Source organism: Mus caroli, unplaced genomic scaffold (assembly GCF_978045245.1).
Source record: "Mus caroli unplaced genomic scaffold, Mus_caroli_1 scaffold_16, whole genome shotgun sequence".
Classification (NCBI taxonomy): Eukaryota; Metazoa; Chordata; class Mammalia; order Rodentia; family Muridae; genus Mus; species Mus caroli.
Window position 1 is genome coordinate 70,744,870 of NW_028227271.1, and position 20,343 is coordinate 70,765,212.

The 20,343-nt window shown below is 39.4% G+C and overlaps 1 pseudogene; it reads left to right on the forward strand.

Annotated features, from left to right (window-relative positions):
- Positions 1 to 16,705: 16,705 nt before the first annotated feature.
- Positions 16,706 to 17,115, forward strand: LOC110310796 (large ribosomal subunit protein eL8 pseudogene; annotated as a pseudogene).
- The last annotated feature ends 3,228 nt before the right edge of the window (positions 17,116 to 20,343 follow it).

Sequence of the window (20,343 nt, forward strand, 5' to 3'; positions counted from 1 at the left end):
AATTTTTTTTTGTAGTAATATATTACTAATATATAAAGTTATTCAATTTTCTGTGCTGGTCTACAACACAGAATCCATATATTTATATTGTATCTTTATAGTGAGACTACAGTGAAAGAATGCCAAATTTATAAATGATTGTTACTATCACATAAGAGGGGGCAAAGCCTAGGGATATTGAATCTACCACGTATTGAATGGTATCAACAGTAGACACACTGAGGTTAGGCATGTGACTTCCATAGGTGTCCAGTTATAGCAGAACTACATTATTGTAATGCATTATATAGTCTTCTCTGTCCCATCCAGCAGGACTTAGTTATTCTGTTGGTCGAGGAGGACCAGGGCCTGAAAGAGAAATGAGCAGAGAAAGCGAAGTGAGACCAAGCAAAGAGTTGTCAAGGTCTGTTTAATGAAGGCTAGGAGCCTGATTATAAGCACACAGTGAGAGAAAATAGGGAGAAGTTGAGGGGGCATAATAAAATACAGAGAAAGGGATGGACATCTGGGGCGAATGCTGATTACAGGCTTCTCGTAGCTTATCTTGGAATGTTGGCCCCCTAACAGTCCCGGGCAGCCTTCAAACATTCTGCAGTTTATCTTGGAGTGCCATAAACAGTCTCAGGCACCAAAGGAGACATGGAGGAGGAGGTGAAGCTGCCTTCATCTAAGCAGTCCTAGGTGCCAAGTGAAGGAGGGAGTGAAGCTGGCAGTCTCAGGCACCAGGTGGAGGCAATGAAGGAGGGGGTGGCATAATTCCCTTCAAAGGATCAGCTGAATCTTTACGATGAGAGTAACTGCAGGACTTAGTTTCCCACAGTTTGGTGTTTCACACTTCTCCAGTTGACTATGAATTGAATGATCATGGCAGTGGAGGGATGTGGTGTATATTGCAATACCACTGTCCTAGTCAGTATTCTATTGCTGTGAAGAGACACCATGACCATGGTAATAAAAGAAAAAAATTTAATTAGCGTTTGCTTACAGTTTCAGAGGCTTAGTCTATTGTCAGCATGGTACCATACAGACAGACATGGTGCTGGAGTAGAAGCTGAGAGTTCTATATCTAGATTCACAGGCAGCAGAAAGAGAGAGAAAGAGAGATTCTGGGTCTGGCTTGGGCTTCTGAAACCTCCCAACACTAGAGACATACTTCCTCCAAAAAGGCCATACTTACTCCTACAAGGCCATGTATCCTAATCCTTTCAAATAGTAGCACTCCATTAAGCCACAATTTTCATTCAAGCCACAATAACCACTGTATCTCCAGTATCTCCCATAGTAGTAGAGAATAGAAATGACGTTTCATTTGTGTTTTTTGAAACTACAAAGAAACCACAAAGAAAAGATCAATCATTTTATTATTTATTTTAAAAAGTAATCAGTGAGTTAATTAAACACATGAATAATCAAATGAATGCAAAGACTATCAAATGGCCAGCTCTGGTGGTGTTTTCAGTGATCTAAGGAGGAGATGTGGGGCTGGAAATTAATGTAAAGCAGGCATAAACATACACCTGTTGAAGGAAGCAAGGCTCCAACACCTTTATTTTTTCCCCCATAGCTTATATTCCTCAACAAAATCTCTCAATCAGTATAAAAATATGTGATTACATTCTATTTTTTCTTTAATAGAATGATTACAATAAGTACACATGAAAAATAACATGTTCCCCAATACCCTTACATGATTAAACTTTTTACATCTTAGAGTAAAAAAATCCAAATTATCCCTAAGGACTCATATATGTTCATGTTTAAAAACCTTGTTATAGATTAGCAAAGTGTAAGCAAGCAAAGTATTTTTCTCAGCCAGCTATTTTACTGGCAGGCTGAAATTTGTGGTTACAAAAAAAAAAAATAGGATCAATCATTTTATTTTTATCTTAAAAAGTAATCTTATAAAAATCTTAAGAAAAATCACCAATGTAAACTTTTATATAAAAATAATCAGTCGTTTCTACTTTAAATCTTCAGGGTGCTTACCAGCTACTAACAATTTTTTTTTATTAAATCATATTAGGAAGCTGAGGGCAAAATGGGTACAAAAAATTAATCATCACATTGATCACCAGCCCAGCTTTGGCAATAAAAGCACATCAGCCAGTCTGTCATTATTTTTGTTCCCTGACCTCAAAGAATCCCTTGCTCAACTATCAAGAGTGTGCCTTTCTGAGCTTTAAATTGTTCCCCAAGATTTTCTACATAAAAGCCTCTAACAAAACCATCTTAACTTTACTAACAATTGGTATCTCTAAGTTCTTCCTGAGGGTTGAATCATTTATCTGTTCCATAAATAATACTTGGAAAAGATCAATCACTATTATTGTAAGTGCCAATGGTACTGCCTAGCGAGGGCCTGAAAAATCCCCTTAGAGTTTTCATACAACTCATAGATTATGAGAGATGTGATGACCATGAGGACAACAAGCAGAGTGAATCTCCACAACAACAACAAAATGTCCTCAGGGCACTTAGTCCTCTAGGCTCTGCCTTTCCAAGCCACATCCATGCCAATTGTGCTAACCACTCAACAGCTCTGCATGAGTTCTAAAGCTGTTTACCCTTCCCCTTGCATGGGCCTGGGAAGAAGACCTTATCTTATTGGGTTATCTGGCACTTTTCCCAGGAGACACAAGGGAGTAAAAGGAATTCCGGATATAGAGTAAGCAACCATCCCAGATGTTCATTTGCAGATCCTCATCACCTGTAACTCAGGCCAAAGGCTCGTACTTCTCTGGCCTCAGTATTCTCATGTGCCAAACAGGAGTTATTGTCTTAATTATCTATTGGATTGCTATGAAGATCAATGATATCCTGAATATGAAGTACTTTGTAACTGAGAATGCCAAAATTGTTAGCTGTTAGGAATGTTGGTAGAAACTGGTTTAAAATACTTTCTCTTAATTATTATTAATTATTCAACCAGGAATTTTTTGATGTAACTCCAGTTCATAAAATATGTTTATGACATAAAATTCATGAATAAATTTCACACAAAATCTATATTCCAACAAATTTTACTTTTAAAATTATCTGTAAAAAACAGTATTTTTCACCTGCCCCCAAGAATATAATGCTTTATTTTTCTTGTGTCTCTATCGCCTTGGTAGCATTTTGCAGGTTTACAAATAGAAAACATGTACTTTTTTAGATGTACTTTCAGCAAGTAGGGACATTGTGCTTTTGTTTTTATACCATGTTGTTGCTTAGTTTTGGCTCCATGAGTTTGTTTTGTAATTATTGAGATGGCAGTAAACATGTTTACTGGCTAAAGGAAACAGAGGCTCTTCAGAAGGATTCTGGCTGTGTATTCAGCTGTGTTAATTCCCAAGGAACCAGGTTTGCATCATGTGAAACACACTAGCAGGCTCTGGCCATCAGCCATGTTGACCTCACAAGAAGTAGAAGGCAGGAAAGGACAAATCAGTCTCTTTGGGGCTGCAAATGCTAAGACTTTATACTACTCTACCAAGACCTTTCAAAACACATCCAAAATACATGATAGACATATGTTTTCTAGCCTTTTTCAAATTGAGTGCAGTGGGAGGGTCATTGGATTACCATGAATGGATTTACCATGTGCCATGACATGAGTTTAGAAAACATAGCACACGTAGCTCCCAGGATATTGTAATGTCTTTGCTAAATAGCTAACGTTAGCAGGACTTAGATAAAAATAAGAATCATTTACAGAACTATACCCTTCACCCCACCCCATATCTCTTTCATAACAGTGATATGAAGTAGAAATTTCTGGTTTCTTTGGAGACTCAGTTGTGTCATGTGATCTTTTTCTGGAAACTATCATATGAGAGACATGTGGTGTTATTATGGAAGCAGCCTGGAAAAGGGGCATGTGAATGTTTTGCTAGAGCAGACACTTGAGAGAACACATGTTTGATGAAGGTATAAATATAACCCAACAGACAGTGGATGATGCTGTGTGGTATTGGTATGCCTTACCATTCTTTGCTGGTCATTGTTTGTCGTGACTTCATAGAGAGAAATGCCACCAAAGAACTTCTTGTGGTGTTTCAGGGGCTTCTTGCTGCTTCCTCAGACTGGGCCAATTGGTAGAGCCTTTGAAGTTCTTCTGGGTTGACCTGCTGTTGCTAATTCATGAATGATGTTTGCAAATGGTTGAGCTGCCTCTTCTAATTTGTGTAAACTCAACTGTTCATATCCTAACAATGCAGATTGGATTTGCTCCAAAGAACTATTTCTAAACAGTTCCACTTCCTCCTTTGCTCGATTAACCTTTCCTTTCTACTACCTCTGGTGGGTGATGGGCTAGAAGGAAGGTTTTGGAGTATTCTGCTAGCAGCTTTCAGATAAAGATGTAGGACCCTCAGATCCTCCTGAACTATGCCTGCCTGGATGCTGCCATGTTCCCCACTTGGAGATAATGAACAGAACCTCTGAACTTTGAAAGCTTTTAAATGCGGCACACAGAATAATGTGGAGAAAATAGTTTACTACGGAAAAACATGAGACATACTTGAAGACATGGTTTGCTTCAAAGATATCAAATCAGTGGCACTTTATCATTGTCTCATGGTGCCAAAGAAGCATATCGGACATTGCAAGGATCTAAACAAAGATCACATAGAAATGGTTGAGAACATAGTAGCTGTTGGAAAAACCATGCTTAAGAGGAATAATTTCACTGACTTCACAGATGTGAGAATGAGTTTCCATGTGGCTCTGTTCTGCTCCATCTCTCATCTGCACCTTCATGTGATAGCACTAGTCAAAGAGTTTGGCTTCTTATCAAAGCTGGTTCATAGGAAGGGTCATACAGTTGATTAATTGCTTGAAAAACTAAGAAAATAAAAATGTGAACCATGGATAAGTTTCTTACCTTACTCAAAAAAGCTATTGGTTTGCTCTTTTTGAAGGCTAATTGCAGTCTGAAGGTTTGCTGACTCATACATAACATTACCACTGACTAGCTTTACATTTTTTCTGGATATTTATTTTCTGACATATGTCATAGTTATGTGAGAATTTTCTCACTGACTTCTTTGTTTTAATGCTCACTTATGTAAGGTTTTATGCTTAAGATACTACAGCTAAAATCCATTTAATACAAATTCTGCTAATCAAGATGCATCCTATTATTTTTAAAGTTCAAGTTTCATTTATTAATGGTCTTAATAATAATTTGTAATGAATAAACTGGCATAAAAATTAGAACCTTTATTATAGTGAAAGAGAAAAAATAGCCATTTTATGATAGTTCTGTAGTCTTACACATAAAATTTCAAAATAAAGAATACTATGCTACCAATATTGTGTGATCTTGATGATAAAAGCAGTTATATCTGTGTCATTTCTAACTGGTTTCACACACACACACACACACACACACACAAATTTCCCCTTAGCCATAGGGAAGATACTCTCTTAGTCTCTCAGTGAGCACACAAAACCCAGGATAATACCAAAACCCATAATATATTCTGTGTTTTTTCATTATATGCATACCATATAGTTTATAACAAGCATAGCATGAGATTAATAAAAACAATGTTAATAAAATAGAAGTTATAACAGTGTACAATTAAAATACTGTCAATGTTCATGATTGTACTTTGTTGCCATATTAAGTTGCATATGGCTACTCTGAAGCTATGACAGTTAACCTAATAACTGAGATGGGAAGTATAGTGAGTAATGCATAGAGACTGTGTAGATGGTTCTCAACTCAGGTGGGGTAGAGAGGAATAGTGTGAGATTTCATTTTTCTGTGCAAAACTGCATGTAGTTTACAATATGTGGAGTGTTTATTTCTGACACTTTCATGTACTATTTGGGGTTAACCACAGGTAACTAAAGCTATAAAAGTTAGCTCACAAAAGGTGAGAGGGAACTGCTTTAATGTACTCTTTTTTATTGGATATTTTCTTTATTTACATTTCAAATGTTATTCCCTTTCCTGGTCCCTCCATCCCCTGGAACCCCCCTATCCCATCCTCCCTCTCCCTGCTTCTATGAGGGCATTCCTCCACCCACCCACCCACCCACCCACTCCTACCTCCCCGCCCTCAGTTCCCCTACACTGGGAAATCTATCGAGCCTTCATTTAATGCACTTTTATTTATTTATTTATTTATTTTTTATTTTTTTATGTTTTTAATTGGTAATTTTCTTTATTTACATTTCAAATGTTTTCTCCTTTCCAGGTCTCCCATTCGGAACCCCCTATCCCTGTTGACTAAGGATGTTGAGAATTTCTTTGGGTGCTTTTCAGCCATTCAGTATTCCTCAGTTGAGAATTCATTGTTTAGCTCAGTACTCCATTTTTAATAGTGTTCATGCTAGAGCCAACTATTCTTCCACAAACATCATCAAAAAACATTTGTTTTCCTAGTGGCACTGAATTTGTTTACTGGAAGAAAGTAATTTAGAAACTGTTCATCTTGATTTGTAGCTAATGAGACAAAAATACACTGCCAATTTTAAATTGCCAATCAGATGATCACCTTGCAACAACACTGATGGTCTCTGGCTCCTTACCTACTTGTGCTATGCCTTAAATAATTGTGCCTACCCCATTCTCAAGCTGAGGGTGGAAGGTGATCCTTGGAGGCTTTACTGCTCTGCTAGTTTACTTAGATTTCAAGAACAATCACAAAAAACATAAAAAGAAGGATTTAAACTCAGAGTGGTCCAAGAGTCAGAGCAACAAATGCTGGTATCTGTGTTAATTCTTCCTTTACTCTCAGAGAATCTCCATCATTTACAGTGCTCAGCTAAATGGATCTGGAATCCTTAAGGTGACATTTCAGAAAAATAATTATTGGCTCCTAGAACACAGCAATTGGTGGCTAGAAAGACATGATGCTGGAGGAAGCCTAGGTTTAAGGTTTTCATTCTTCAGTGCTGGGTCTGGTTATATATGAAAATATCATGTGCATACCCATTCTTGGGGAGGGATTGGAATTCAGGTTTGCTTCACAAACCAGACAGGACATGGAAAGTTCAGGTTGTATCAGGGTCTGTTTAATAAGATCCAAGTATCATTTGTTCTTGAAAGAAAATGATCATAGGTTATATGGCAATAAGAGCCTTACAACTTGCATGGGGACCTCATCTAGGGGATGATGGTCTTTACAACAAGAGACACCTGTTAAATTGATAGTTACTGACAGGAATTTGTAAGGCATGCCAAAGTTAGAGAATAGGCTTTTCATAATTTTGGTAGTTTCTGACTACAGGATGGTGGGTAGTGCTGCAGCCAGGGAGCAAAATGAAGACCCAGAAACACTAAATGTCATAGAAGAAGTGAGGGATACAGGAGCTAAGGACAAAGTGCATTTTCCGATAAGCCAGACAGTGAATTCCTTAGGCAAGCAAGTGAAGCACCAAATGTTTTAATGCTGACCTTATGATTGGAGTCTAAAGAGGCAAGGCAGAAAATCATTAGCACACATCTATCTCTTTCAACACTAAAAATTATATTGACTCACAAACCCAAAAGACCATGGAAGAAGCCAGAGGATTGATGTGGGGCCCAAGAATTTCTGAAAGGAGCTACTGTCCTATAAATAGAGGAGGATGGAGAGCTAATGATGGGTCTAGACCAATAGACAACCTTCCTAAACCTATAACCTTTTAATACAGTTCCTCATGTTGTAGTGACCCTCAACCATAAAATTTATTTTGTTGCTCCTTCATAACTGTAATTTTTTGCTACTGTTAAGAATCTTTTTTATTAGATATTTTCTTTATTTACATTTCAAATGCTACCCTCTTTCCTAGATTCCTCTCCAAAAATCCCCTATCCTATCTCCCCTCCCCCTCCCCCCCAACTCACCTACTACCACTTCCTAGCCCTGGCATTCCCTTATACTGGGACATAGAATCTTTGCAAGACCAAGGGCCTCTCCTCCCATTGATGACCGACTAGGTTATCCTCTGCTACATATGCAGCTAGAGACATGAGTCCCACCATGTGTTTTCTTTGATTGGTGGTTTAGTCCCAGGGAGCTCTGGGGGTACTGGCTAGTTCATATTGTTGTTCCTCCTATAGGGCTGCAGATCCTTTCAGCTCCTTGGTTACCTTCTCTAGCTCCTTCATTGGGGACCAATGGATGACTGTGATCATCCACCTCTGTATTTGCCAGGCACTGGCATAGCCTCACAGGAGACAGCTATATCAGGGTCCTGTCAGCAAAATCTTGTTGGTATCTGCAATAGTGTCTGGGTTTGGTGGTTGTTTATGGGATGGATTCCATGGTGGGGCAGTCTCTGGATGATCATTCCTTCAGTCTATGCTCTACTGTTAAGAATCTTAACTTAAATATCTGTTGGTCTTAGATGACCCCAGTGAAAGGGTCATTCAATTCCCAAAAGGGTCACAACCTACAGTTGAGAACTGTTATTCTAGAGGAAGGACTAATATGGGATTCTTCTAGACAAATGGAAAGAGGTCAAAAGCAATAGGGGCCTTGTACCTGCTCTTGAACAAAGTAAACTGTTGATGAGCTGCTGGCAATGCAAACTGTTTGGTTTAATTCCCCCAGGACCCTGTGGGTAGAGGAAAACACTGTGTATGCAGGTTGGGTCAAGGTTGGCAATATAGAAGACACAACCTGGGAACTGGCTAAGAAATGTCTACACTGTCTCTAAGTTTGGAGCCCAATGAAGCTACGATGCCTGCAGTGGACACATCCTTAGTGGCCAGGAAAGAGAGCTTTCTCCTGGGTGTCTAGGCATTATTCTTGTCACAAAGAACTCTGTGATGATTCCCTTTCTATTCTGGAGGGTTGGAGCTTGGAGTACTGGAGGATGCTTAGGGCATCCAAACTGAATTCGTGGATAGAGTTGTTGTTTGGATCAGCATTAAGGTAAAGTGAGTGAGGTGGTAAGTATACATAAAGTGTAAGCAGGCATCTCTATTCAGGTAGTGTAAGTCGTCAGTTGGCTCTCACATTTATGGCATAGCTGGTGAGGTTACCTAACCAGCTGGCTTTTGTTGAGTTTTCCTGTGCTAATTTTGCATTTAGTAGTAAACCATGGCAATGAGAAGCTTTTTGCCCATTTGATATTTGAAATCCTGAGGCCAGCTCTAGAAAACAAGGCAAAAACCAGGTTCTCTCTCTCTCTCTCTCTCTCTCTCTCTCTGTGTGTGTGTGTATGTGTGTATATTTTCAAGTAACTCCACTACATCAAATGCCATTAAGAAAAGGCTATTAGAAACCTGTTGCCTCAGCTGTACAGCTGTTATTTCTTTGGGAAGAGAGAAGTAAGAAATAGAAAGATATTTAATCACTAAAAACTAAAAAGAATCCACAAAGGATCAGCCTTTAAAGGCAACTCAATTGTTCTTTTCTTGATCAGAGAGATAAAAAAGGAAAGTTTATTTTAGATAGAATTAGAAGATAAATGATAACATGCAATTCTAACTCCCCAAATTACCCTCAATTGTCATGCTGGAAAGATATTTAGCTATTCATATTTAATCATGTAGTCTATGTTGTGGCAGTGACAAAGATGATGATGATACTCATCAAAATGAACAAGTATTGAACATTGATTTCTCCACATCAGGTGTTATGCTAACCCATAAGAAAAGAAAAGAATTTAAAATAAAAAAAAAAAAAGAAAAAGGAGACATAACCACAGAATCTGAGGAAATCCAAAACATCATCAGATCCTACTACAAAAGGCTATACTCAACAAAACTGGAAAGCCTGGATGAAATGGACCATTTTCTAGGCAGATCCCAGGTACCAAAGTTAAATCAGGATCAGATTAACAATCTAAACAGTCCCATTCCCCCTAAAGAAATAGAAGCAGTCATTAATAGTCTCCCAACCAAAAAAGCAGAGGACCATATGGGTTTAGTGTAGAGTACTATGAGACCATCAAAGAAGACCTAACTCCAATTCTCCTCAAACTACTCCACAAAATAGAACAGAAGGTACTCTACCCAAATCACTCTATGAAGCCACAATTACTCTGATACTTAAACCACATAAAGACCCAACAAAAAAAGAATTTCAGACTAATTTATGAATATTGATGCAAAAATACTCAATAAAATTTTCACAAACTGAATCCAAGAATATATCAAAATGAATATCCATCATGATCAAGTAGGCTTCCCCCCAGGGATGCATGAATGGTTTACTATATGAAAATCCATCAATGTAATCCACTATATAAACAAACTCAAAGACAAAAACCACATGAACATCTTGTTAGATGCTGAGAAAGCATTTTGCAAAATCCAACACCCTTTCATGATAAAAGTCTTGGAAAGATCAGGATTTCAAGGCCCATACCTAAACATAATACAAGCAATCTACAGCAAAGCAGTAGCCAACATCAAACTAAATGGAGAGAAACTTGAAGCACTCCCACTAAAATCAGGAACTACACAAGGCTGTCCACTTTCTCCCTACCTATTCAATATGGTACTTGCATTCCTTGCCACAGCAATTAGACAACAAAAGGAGATCAAGGGGATACAAATTGGAAAGGAAGAAGTTAAAATATCATTATTTTCAAATGATATGATAGTATATATAAGTGAACCTAAATATTCTACCTGAGAACTCCTAAGCTCGATAATCAGCTTTAGTGCAGTAGCTGGATATAAAATTACCTCAAACAAATCTGGGTTTTCTCTAGACAAAGGATAACCAGGCTGAGAAAGAAATTAGGGAAACAACACCCTTCACAATATTCACAATTAATATAAAATACCTTGGTGTGACTCGAATCAAGGAAGTGAAAGATCTGTATGATAAGACCTTCAAGTCTCTGAAGAAAGAAATTAAAGAAGATCTCAGAAGATGGAAAGATCTTCCATGCTCATTGATTGGCAGGATTAAAATAGTAAAAATAGCTATCTTGCCAAAAGCAATCTCCAGATTCAATGGAATCCCCATCAAAATTCCAACTCAATTCTTCACTGAGTTAGAAAGGGCAATTTGCAAATTCATCTGGAATATCAAAAAACTTAGGAAAGCAAAAACTATTCTCAACAATAAAAGAACCTGTGGTGGAATCACCATGCCTGACCTCAAGCTGTACTAGAGAGAAATTATGATAAATACTGGTACAGTGACAGACAGATAAATGGAATAGAATTGAAGACCCAGAAATGAACCCACACACCTATGGTCACTTTATCTTTGACAAAGGAGCTAAAACCATCCATTGTAAAAAAAAGACAGCATTTTTCATCAATTGGTGCTGGCTAAACTGGGGGTTATCATGTAGAAGAATGCAAATTGATCCATTCTTATCTCCTTGTACAAAGCTGAAGTCTAAGTGGATCAAGGAACTCCACATAAAACCAGAGACACTCAAAGTTATAGAGGAGAAAGTGTGGAAAATCCTCAAAGATATGGCCACACGGGAAAAATTCCTGAACAGAAAACAATGGCTTGTGCTGTAAGACCAAGAATTGACAAATGGGACCTCATAAAATTGCATAGCTTTTGTAATGCAAAAGATACTGTCAATAAGACAAAAAGGCCACCAAGAGATTGGGAAAAGATCTTTACCAATCCTATATCAGATAGGGGACTAATATCCAATATATACAAAGAACTCAAAAAGCTGGACTCCAAAAAGTCAAATAACTCCATTAAAAATGTGGTATAGAGCTAAACAAAGAATTATCAACTGAGGAATACCAAATGGCTGAGAAGCACCTAAAAGAAAATATTCAACATCCTTAGTCATCAGGGTAAAGCAAATCAAACGAACACTGAGATTCCACCTCATACAAGTCAGAATGGCTAAGATCAAAAATCCAGGTGACAACAGATGCTGGTGAGGATGTAGAGAAAGAGGGACACTCCTTCATTGCTGGTAGGATTGCAAGCTGGTACATCCCACTTTGTAAATCAGACAGGCAGTTCCTCAGAAAATTGGACATAGTACTACTGGAAGATCCAACAATACTACTCCTGGGCATATAACCAGAAGATGTTTCAACACATAAGGACACATGCTCCACTATGTTCATAGCAGCCTTATCTATAATAGCCAGAAGCTGGAAAGATCCCAAATGTCCCTCAACAGAGGAATTGTTACAGAAAATGTGGTACATTTACACAATGGAGTATTACTCAGCTATTAAAAACAATGAATTTATGAATTTCTTAGGCAAATGGATGGAACTGGAGGATATCATCCTGAGTGAGGTAACCAAATAGTAAAAGAACTCATATGATATGCACTCACTGATAAGTGGATATTAGCCCATAAACTTAGAATCCTCAAGATACAATTTGCAAAACACATGAAACTCAAGAAGAAGGAAGACCAAAGTGTGGATACTTTGTTCCTTCTTAGAATGGGGAACAAAATACCCATGGAGGGAGTTACAAAGACAAAGTTTGGAGCTGAAGGGGCTTCCAGAAACTACCTGTCTCCCGGGATTCATCCCATAAAAAGCCACCAAATCCAGACAGTATTTCCTGTGCCAACAAGGTTTTTCTGACAGGACCCTGATATAACTGTCTCTTGTGAGGCTATGCCAGTCCCTAGCAAATACAGAAGTGGATGCTCACAGTCATCTATTGGATGGAACACAGGGCCCCCAATGGAGGAGCTAGAGAAAGTACCCAAGGAGCTGAAGGGGTCTGCAACCCTATAGGAGGAACAATATGAACTACCCAGTACCCCCCAGAGCTTGTGTCTCTAGCTGCATATGTTGCAGAAGATGGCCTATAGGCCATCTTTGGGAGAAGAGGCCCTTGATCTTGAGAAGATTGTATGCCACAGTACAGGGGAATGCCAAGGCCAGGAAATGGGAGTGGTTCTGCTGGGGAGCAGTGCTGGGGGTGGGGGATGGGGGGAAGCATAGGGGACTTCTGGGATAGCATTAGCATGTGAAATGTAAATGAAGAAAATATCTAATAAAAAAATAAATAAGACTACTTTGAACATAAAAAAAAATGGGGTCCAGTGCTAAACAAAGAATTCTCAACAAAGGAATCTCTAATGTGTGAGAAGCACTTAAAGAAATGTTCAACATTCTTATTCATGGGGAAATGCAAATCGAAATCACCCTGAGATTCCACCTTACCCCAATCAGAGTGGCTAAGATAAAAAACTCAAGTGATAGCAGATGCTGGTGAGTATGTGGAGAAAGAGGAATACTTCCATTGTTAGTGGGATTTCATACTTGTAAAATCCAGATTTATCTGGAGATAAATCTGCCAGTTCCTCAGAAAACTGAAAATATTTGTACCGAAAGACACAGCTATACAGCTTTTGGGAATATACCCAAAAAGTTGCTCCACCATTTCAAAAGGACACATGCTCCATTATAGCCTTATCATAATATCCAGAAACTGAAAGCAATGTAGATGTCTATCAACCAAAAAACGGATACAGAAAATGTTCATTTGCACAGTGGAATATCATTTAGTTGTTAAAAACAAGGGCATCAAGGAATTTTGCATGCAAATGGATGGAACTAGAAAATGTCATCCTGAGTGAGGTAACCCAGACCTAAAAAGACATGCTATGTTCTCACTTATAAATGGATATTAGCCCCAAAATACAGAATAGCCATAATATACTCCACAGACCCTAAGAAGTTAAGCAAGAAGGAAGGCCCAAGTATGGATGCTTCAATCACACTTAGAAGGGAGAACAGAATAATCATGGGAGGCAGATGTAGGGAGGAACCTAGGTGGGAGAGGGGAGTAGGCAGGAAAAGGGGGCAGGAACAGGCATGGGGGGGGCAGGAGTGAGGCCCAGAGGGCCAGCAGAATGAATGGAAATATGCAGCTGCCAGGGGTTGGAATGGGGGGAACCTCTAGAAAGTTCCAGAGACCTGGAATGGGAGAGACTCACAGGACTCAATGTGGGTGATCTTAGCTGAAATGCCCAACAGTGGGGTATGGAAACTAAAGAGACCATGTCCTATAGTCAGACAGATCCTCCAGTGAAGGGATGAAACATCAACCCATCTATAAAACTTTTGACCCAAAATTGCTCCTGTCTAAAAGAAATGTAGGGAAAAAAAATAGAAGAGAGGCTTACAGAATGGCTGACCAGTGACCCTTGTGATCCATCCCCTGGGCAGGCACCAATCCCTGACACTATTACCGATGCTATGTTGTGCTTGCAGATAGGAGCCTAGCATAGCTGCCCTCTGAGAGGCTTTACCAGCAGTTGGCTGAGATAGATGGAGATACTCACAGCCAAGAATTGGACAGAGATCGGGAACCCCATGGAATAGTTAGGGGAAGGACTGAAGGAGCTGAAGGGAATTGGAACCACATCAGAAGAACAACAGTGTCAACTATTCCAGACCCCTGGGAGCTCCCAGAGCCCGAGCCACCAACCAAAGAGCTTTTATGGGTTGGTCCAAGGCCCCAGCACATTTGTAGCAGCAGGCTGACTTGTCTGTCTTGTGGGAGAGGATGGGTCCAATCCAGTAGAGATTTAATGCCCCAGGGTAAGGGGATGGGGGCTCTCAGAGGCAAAGGAGAGGGGAATGGGGGATCTGGTGGGTGGCAACATTTGAGATGTAAATAAAATAATTAACTAACTAAAAAATCAAAAAAAATGTTTTCAAATAAATAATGATGCACTTTAGGACCTTGCAAAACCAAGAATAGGCAAAGCAATACAAAATAAAAAAAAATCCATACACAGTAGATAAACTATAAAGACTAGTGTAGCAATAAATAAAATTGAGAAAACCACCAAAAAGTACATAGAATTGAAGAAACAAAGTGTTGATTTGTGCTTTTCCCCCAGCCTTGAGCAGGATAAACAGAACTTAATTTTTTGCCACAGTTGGTCTTCCACAGATCTAGCTGACCTAGGTGGAGTTCTTCTACCTTGCTGCTTCTGTGGTTTCCTGCAGGAGCAGACTGCCTGCTGAGCTTGCTTTGCAACATAATCCAGCTGAAACAAAGGATGGGTCTATGGTTTTCCTCTATATAAATGCAGAGCTGAGTATCAAACTTTGAGCCTTTATCAGAAAACTTTGTCTTGGCTTCATCCTTCTCTCACCCTTCCTTTTTCATTCCAGTCTCCCTTTCAGGTACCCAGTTCTCTGTGGCTGCTGGACAGCTACACTGATTCTTGAATCTGAGGAAAGAACTTAAGGGAGGGGCTATTGATAAGGGATATGGGTCAATGGAAAAACAGTAACCAGAATGTATTACATACATGTATTAAGTTGTTAAGGAATACATTTAATAAATGGAAAGGTTCTTTTAAATGTTAAAAAAGATTGAAAAGTCCTTAACCAAACTTATTAAAAGAAAGAGGGAGAAGATGAAAGTTAATAAGATTAGAGACTAAAAAAGGACACATTACAAGATATTGATGCAGTTCAGAAAGCCATTGGGGCATTCCTCAAAATCCTGTATTTTAATAAGTTGTAAAATATGAAAGAAGTGAATTCATTTCTAGACATATCACCTACTGAAGTTTAGCTAAGTATTCAAACAACTTTAAAACTGTATAATAAGCAATAGAATTGAGGCAGTAATAAAAATATATTTGGAAAAATAAGAATCTAGCAGCCCCAGGTGGATTCAGAGCTTGAAAGTTATCAGACCTTTCAAGAATAACTAATATGGATTGTTTATCAAACTCCTTCATAAACTAGAATTGGATATAATGCTACCAAAATCTTTATGAAACCAGTGTTAGTCTGTTACCTAAACCAGATAAAGGCACAATAAAGGGAACAAAATTGTAGGCTATTGTGATGGTTTATATATTCTTGGACCAGAGAGTGGCACCATTTGGAGGTGTGGCCTTGTTGGAATAGGTAGACCTGGTTGGAGTAGGTCTGTCACTGTGGGTATGGGCTTAAGACTGTCACCCCAGTTGATAAGAAGTCAGTCTTCCACTAGTAGCCTTTGGTTGAAGACATAGAACTCTCAGCTCTGCCAGCACCATGACATCCTGGATGCTGCCATACTCCCACCTTGATGATAATGGACTGAACCTCTGAACCTGTAAGCTACCCCCAATTAAAGTTCTGTTTTGTTTTTGTTTTTTTTAAATAAGACTTGCCTTGGTCATGGTGTCTGTTCACAGCAGTAAAACCCTAACTAAGACAGCTATTAATGCACATAGATATAAAAATTCTCAATAATATCTTGAAAACTGAATTCAAGAATACACGAAAAATCGTTCACCATGATTAAGTTGGGATCTAATAACCAGTCAACACACGTAACTCAATAAATATTATGCATTGTAAGTGAACTTATAGACAAAAATGACATGTCTTTCTAAATAGATACAGAAAAAACTCTTCACAAAATTCAACATCCCTTCATGATAAAAGTCTCCAGCAGCCAAGCAAGTTGCCCAAAGGGAAGAAGGCCAAGGGGAAGAAGGTGGCCCCGGCCCCCGCCATCGTCAAGAAGCAGGAGGCCAAGAAGGTGGTCAACCCTCTGTTTGAGAAGAGGCCTAAGAACTTCGGCATTGGACAGGACATCCAGCCCAAACGAGATTTAACGCACTTCGTCAAATGGCCCCACTACATCAGGCTGCAGCAGCAAAGAGCCATCCTCTACAAGCGGCTCAATGTCCCTCCTTGCCATTAACCAGTTCACCCAGGCGCTGGACAGACAGACAGCTACTCAGCTGCTTAAGCTCGCCCACAAGTACAGGCCAGAGACAAAGCAAGAGAAGCAAAGGCTACTGGCCCGTGCCGAGAAGAAAGCTGCTGGCAAAGGTGACATCCCAACTAAGAGACCACCTGTCCTCTGAGCAGGAGTCAATACAGTCACCACCTTGGTGGAGAACAAGAAGGCTCAGCTGGTGGTGATTGCCCATGACGTAGACCCCATTGAGCTGGTGGTTTTCCTACCTGCCCTGTGTCGAAAGATGGGGGTGCCCTACTGCATCATCAAGGGAAAGGCCAGGCTGGGGCACCTGGTCCACAGGAAGACATGCACCACTGTTGCCTTCACACAGGTTAACTCGGAAGACAAGGGTGCTCTGGCTAAGCTGGTGGAAGCTATTAAGACCAATTATAATGACAGATATGACAAGATCCGTCGCCACTGGGAAGGCAACGTCCTGGGCCCTAAGTCTGTAGCTCGCATTGCCAAGCTGGAAAAAGCAAAGGCTAAAGAACTTGCCACTAAATTGGGTTAAATGTACACTAAATTTTCTGTACCTAAATATAATTACAAAATTAAAAAAAAAGTCATGAATAAAGTAGGAATACAAAGAACATTTCTCAATATAATAATGGGTATTTATTATAAAACAGCAACCAAGATTATAATAATATAGACTTAGAGGATTTCCACCATATCAAGATTCCATCTTATCTTAATTAAAAAGACAATTATTATAAAACAAAGAATAACAAATGCTAGTGAGAATGTAGAAAATGGATTTGTAGGTACTGCTGGTGGGAATGTAAACTATTTCAGTCATTGTGAGGACCACTTGTGGGAGAACTGCAAAGCACTAAAACTACGTGTACTGTAAGACTTGGCTGTGTCCTTCCTGAGCATGTACATGAAAGACTCTCAAGTCAATTTAGCAGAGATTCTGCACATTAACTTTATTGCAGTACTGTTCACAATAACTCAGTTATGGATTCAACCCAGGTGCCACTCAACAGTATAATGCATAAGGAAAAGGTAGTACATAAGTACAGTGAATTTTTTTCAGTTACAAATAAGAATAAAAGTCATCTGAAGGAAAATGTATGAACATAAAATTATCACACTAAGTGAATTGAGTTAGAATCAGTCAGGAAGATCAATTGTTTTGTCGTTTTAAGTATTTTTACAGGATATTGGCAAGTATTTTTATTTAGTATTTCAAAGAGGCCATGGATGTCATTGTTTCTACTGAATGGATACTTAACTGCCAGAATCTCCTCATATTCAGAACTTAGGAATTAAGTATTCATATCCCTCCCACTTTGCCCATTTCATTTTTAAATTGTTATTATTCCTTAATCTTTTTTTTTTCATTCCAGTCATTATTCTTCTCCAGGTCTGCCTTTGTACAGTTCCTCATCCCATTCCTCCTTACCTGTCTCCAAGAGGATGTCCTCCCTCCCTACCCCACCAGACCTTCCCACTCCCTGGGGCTTCAAGTCTGTTGAGTTAGGTGCTTTTTCTCTCACTGAGGTCAGACCAGGCAGTCCTCTGCTGTATATGTGTCGGGAGCCTCATATCTACTAGTGTATGCTGTCTACATATGTATGTATGTATGACACTTGGTGGCTCAGTGTCAGAGATTTCAGGGACCTGGGTTAGTTGAGACTGCTGGTCTTCCTATGGGGTTGCCCTCCTCCTCAGCTTCTTCCAGCCTTTTCCTAATTCAACCACAGGCTTCCCCAGCTTCTGTCCATTGGTTGAGGGTAAGTATCTGCATCTGACTCTTTCATATACTTTTTGGACCTCTCAGAGGGCAGCCATGCTAGGTTCCTGTTGGTAAGTACACCATAACATCTGTAGCAGTGTCAGGGCTTGGGACCTCCCATTGAACTGGATCCCAATTTGGGTCTGTCACTCAGTCTCTTCTCCAGTTTTGTCCCTGATGTTCCTTTAGACAGGAACAATTCTAAGTCAGAGTTTTTGACTGTGGGGTGGCAATCCCATTCCTCCACTTTATGCTGTCTTTCTACTGGAGGTGGAGTCTTCAAGTTCCCTCTCCCTACTGTTGGGCATTTCATTTAAGGTCCCTCCCTCTGAGTCCTGAGTGTGTCTCCTCTCCCAGGTCTCTCTCTCCCTGGTAGATTCTAGAGGGTCCCTCCACCTTACCTCTCGAGGTTGGCTGTTTCCATTCTTTCTGCTGGTTCTCGGGGCTTCAGTCCTGTTCTCCCAACCCCCAGTACCTGATCATGTTCCCTCTTTTCCCTCCCTATCCCCTATCCCACCCAGATAGCTCCCTCCCTCTGCCTCCCCATGATTGCTTTCTTCTCCCCCCACCCCCAAATGGGATTGAGGCATCCTCACTTGGGCCCTTTGGCTTGTTAACCTTCAGTTCTGTTGATTGTATCCTGGGTATTTTGTTTTTTGGGGGGTTTTTTTGGTTGGTTTTTGCTATTGCTATTATCCACTTATTAGGACCCATGTCCTTTTGGGTCTAAATTACCTCATTCAGGATGATATTTTCTAATTCTATGCATTTGCCTGCAAAACTAATGGAATAGTATTCCATTGTGTAAATGAACCACATTTTCTGTATCCATTCTTCCAATGTGGGACATCTATGTTGTTTCCAGCTTCTGGATATCACAAATAAAGCTGCTATGAACATAGTGGAACACATGCCCCTGTGGTATGGTGGGGCATTTTTTTGGCATATAACCAAGAGTCTCCAGGCTTGTGCACCAAGCTCCTTTACATACTAAGCCATCTTGCAAAGTTGAAATTGTAAAGATTAAAAACAGAGGCTTTGCCGGGTAGTGGTGGGGCATGCCTTTAATCCCAGCACTTGGGAGGCAGAGGCAGGTAGATTTCTGAGTTCGATGCTAGCCTGGTCTGCAAAGTGAGTTCCAGGACAGCCAGGGCTACACAGAGAAACCCTGTCTCAAAAAAAAAACAAAACAAACAAACAAAAAAAAACCAAAACAAAAACCAAAACCAAATCCAAAACCAACCAACCAACCAACCAACCAAAATAAACAGAGGCTTTATCTTCTTCTTTTGGGAGGCTATCACAATGTTAGACCTTTATCACATTTCATGTTTCTTTACTCTGCTGTCTTTCCTTGTTGTACTTCAGTTGTGTATCATCTATTGACATCATCCATTTCAAATAATTTGTTTTATTGTTACCAGTCTGCTATAATCTACCATTGTGTTCATATTTTTACTTATTACATCTTTAAAGTGTAAAATCATTATTCCATACATTTATATGGGGTCCAGTTCTCTGGTGAAATTTTCTACTCTGTCATCTATTTTATTTTAAATCAAAGGTGATTATTTTAAATTCCCTTACATCACTTACTGGTCTGCTTTTATTGACTAATATTCCTCTTGGTTTTTATTCATATAGTTCTTTCTTCTGGTCTCTCTTATTAAAGGTCAGAATATGTGCATGTGGCTTTGGTTGATGCCTTTTTCCTTTTACTGTTAGGAAGAGTTCTACCAGTTGAGAAAAAGGAATGACCTGATTTAACTGGAAATTATGGTTATTCGAAGCTAGAATTTAACTTGGTGATAGATAATGCATTTTTATTCCAGACTTCTTCCCCAAATCAGCCTTTAAGGTTGCATCCATGCTTTCTGTGCATTACCCCAGCAGGTTCTAATGTTTGCTTTAAGTCCCCAGCACTGGTAGCATCCAAAGTGTTCTGAATAGCATTTTCCTTCTGATTTGTATATGATACAGAGTGAAAACCAGCAAAAT